We start from the raw sequence: 3,503 nt of genomic DNA on the forward strand, positions 1-3,503 counted from the left end.
AGAGCAGTTTCCCCCTACTTAAAGACAGACTGCCCTGCATGTAACAACTGTGTACAAAAAAAGTTATAAAATTGTCCTTGGTTTTACAATGATAGATGAAAAACATTAAAATTCTACCATTAAACGAGGTACGCAAGAATTTTATGTTGTTGGGTTCTTTTGTTAAAACGATGAGAAGAGAATAACTTACTGGAATATAAGGAGAGGAATGAGCGTGCCACTGATGGAGAAACGGGGATGTTTTCACAGACCCAGTACTTTCCCCCAGACCAGCCCTATCTGATGCCAACCATAACAACACTGGCCATTTAGTTTAAAAAAGAAGAAAAAAAAGAGCAATGTTCTTGTGCACACACACACCAGGCACTTTGTATGCAATAAAGAAATGGGGACAGGGAAATAAAGGAATAGAGAAAACTGTACTGCAGTAGCCGGGGTGTGGCGGAACCAAACCTTGGTTTTCTAGTTGAGAGTGAGAGCTCACATGGCCTTCGTGGCTCCCGTGGCTCCCGTGGCTCCCGTGGCTCCTGTGGCTAACATGGCATATGGTCTATAACAAAATTCTGGAGGAAAGCAGCAGGTTCCCTTTTCAGTAGACATCTCCTGTCTGCTGCTGGAACACACCAACCGTATCTTCATCCTCCATTTCCAACTTTGCAGATGTGTCTGTTTCATTGATTGGTTGCCCATCCAATCAGAATCTGATCTGCCTCCTTGACAAACCTAGTCATTCCCAATAGGCTTTCATGAGTTTACTAGGTGCTGTCTGCCTCTTAATCTTCAACTGCACCACAGAACTGTGCTGCCCACCCCCACCTTCAAATTACTATGACCGCTGTTCTGTCTTCATTCCTTCCTCAAGTTTCTTGTCAGCCATGGTGAGCGCCATAGTCTCCTCAGCTGCCACTTCACAAAAGAGGCACCAGGTCCGCACTGAAGGAGAACACAGGCAGCAGCAGAAGAAGCAACTTGAAGGTTTTTAAACATTTTGTTTGTTGTGTGTGTGTGCATGCATGTGTGTGTGTGTGTGCATATGTGTGTATGTGTGTGCAACCTGTAGGAATCTCTCTTTCTCCTTTCACTATGTGACTCCCAGGAACTGAATTCAGATCCTGAGGCTTGACTATAAATATATTTACATCTAAACCATTTCAACAGCTTATGCAAGTTTCTCCTTGGAAAATACCTTCAGAGCAGAATAGCTGGTTTACATGGCAGACACTTATTTAACTTTAAAGATTATGGAAAGCATTTTCCCAAAGGCTCGCACCGTTCCACACCCCACCAGCAGTGCGTGGAGGTCCTTGTTCTCCAGCTCAGCAACACTCATCACAGTTTTAGGTGTTAGGCATTTTAGTAGGTGCACAGGGATATCTTACTGTTTAAAATCACATTTCCCTAATGACTGATGATTTCAAGCAGAGATTAGAGTGCCTTTGGCCATCCAAATAGCTTCTCTGCTGAAGTGTATGTTTACATTTCCTCCTTCCCTCCCTCCCTCTTTCCTTCCTGTTTGAGATGTTTGCTTTCCTAATCGTTGTTTCAAGAATTCTTTAAATAGTCCAGATAAAAGTTCCTTATCAGATGTGTGGTTTGTAAATACTTATTTCCAGCCTGCACCTTGTGTTTTCATTCTATCAAACTGTCTTCCAAAGAGCAGGCTTCTTAAGTTTGCGATTACTGGCACCTCCTTTTACGCTTTTGGTGTTATATTTGTCCAATCAAATATCATAAAGGTTTTATCCTAGAAATTATTGCCAAGGTAAGTTTTGTGTTTAGGAACATGATCTGTTTTAAATTAGTGAGACTTTATTTAGGTGAATAGTCATTTGGTTATCAATAGTGTTGACCCATTACACAGCATTCTGAATAAATGATTGAGGTGTAGATTTCTGCTCATGCGTGCCTGTATGTGGATGTGTGTGTGCACGGTAATGATACAATTGTTCCAGAATTGTTTACCGAAGACTATTCTACCTCTAGTGACTTGTCTTTGTGTTACCAGTAACCCACTGATTTTACATATGTGGGTCTGTTTATTGACTATTCAATTTATTTCTCTTTAAAGTTAGTACCAATCATTTCTTCTTCCTTTTCCTTCTCCTCCTCTTCCTCCTCCTCTTCATCTTCTATGTAGCCCTCGATGTACTGGAACTCACTTCTGTAGATCAGGCTGTCCTTCAACTTAGAAATTCACCTGCTTCTGCCTCTTGAGAGCTGGGATTAAAGGCGTGTGCCACAGTTAACTAATACTACACTTCTTTATGATAATAATTGAAGTCAGGTAGCATGAATATTTAAATGTTCCCTTCTTTGTCAAAACTGTTTGTCTGTTCTCTTATTTGCATATGAATTTTTAGAACAGCTCTCTAAAAAGATGTACTGAATTTTAACTGGGATTCCATTGAATCTATAAATCGTTTCTGGAGAGCAAACATTTTGCAGTGTCTCATCTCCTGATCTGTACATGTGACCAGCATCTTTTACTTATTACACTGTCTTGGATGATCTCAGCAACATTTTACAGTGTTCACTGTCAGAAGTGTCACGTATTCAGCAAGACTTGTTCCTGAGTGTTTCATCCTGTTTCAGTGGGTTTTAGTTCTAGTATAGGGTTTTATTATGTAGTTCAGGCTGACCTCAAACACCTCCACCCTGTCTTGTGTGTGTGTGTGTGTGTGTGTGTGTGTGTGTGTGTGTGTGTGTGTGTGTGTATAAGCCAGAAGTCAACCTCTTCAGGAGAAGTCTAACTTGTTGAGACTGGGTCTTTTATTAGCCGGTAGCTGGGCTGGCCTGCAAGCCCCGGAGATCCTCCTATCCCTATCTCCAAAGAGATGAAATTAAAAGCATTAGACTCCATGCCTGGATTAAAAATACAGAATAAAACAACAAGCAAACAAACCCCACTTTTTCATAGGTCCCAGGGATTCAATTTAAGCCTTTATGTTTGCCCAGGGAACACTTTGCTGAGCTGTTTCTCCAGACCTCAAACTCCTGATCCTCTTTTGTTACCCCACTTCTGGCATTACAAGTGTGTGCCACCATGCCTAGCATGGATTTTTAAAAATTAATTTTTATGTAAGTGAATATTTTGCCTGCATGTATGTCTGTATACTGCTTGTGTGGTCGGTGCCCAGATATGCCAGCTACTGAGATGTCTAGAAGCTGGAGCTAAAGATGCCTGTGATCTGCCAGGATTTGAACCGAGGTCCTTTCCTATGACTGCCTCTTGTTAATTACTTCAAGGCAGCTCTAGACTCTGATATTGTGTCTTGTCTAGAGACAAAAATCCCCAGTCATGTGGTTTTCAAATATTTATCTATGTAAGTACACTGTCTTCAGACACACCAGAAGAGGGCGTCGGATCCCATTACAGATGGTTGTGAGCCATCATGTGGTTTCTGGGAATTAAACCCAGGACCTCGGGAAGAGCAGTCAGTATGCTTAACCCCTGAGCCATCTCTCCAGCCCCCCAGTCATGTTTTAATGAAGAACATTTCCCA

General features: G+C 41.7%; 1 pseudogene; it reads right to left on the reverse strand.

Annotated features, from left to right (window-relative positions):
* Positions 1-589: 589 nt before the first annotated feature.
* LOC114620297 lies at positions 590-877 on the reverse strand (annotated as a pseudogene).
* Positions 878-3,503: the final 2,626 nt, after the last annotated feature.

The sequence above is a fragment of the Grammomys surdaster genome, unplaced genomic scaffold (genome assembly GCF_004785775.1).
Source record: "Grammomys surdaster isolate TR1022 unplaced genomic scaffold, NIH_TR_1.0 167, whole genome shotgun sequence".
Taxonomy (NCBI): domain Eukaryota; kingdom Metazoa; phylum Chordata; class Mammalia; order Rodentia; family Muridae; genus Grammomys; species Grammomys surdaster.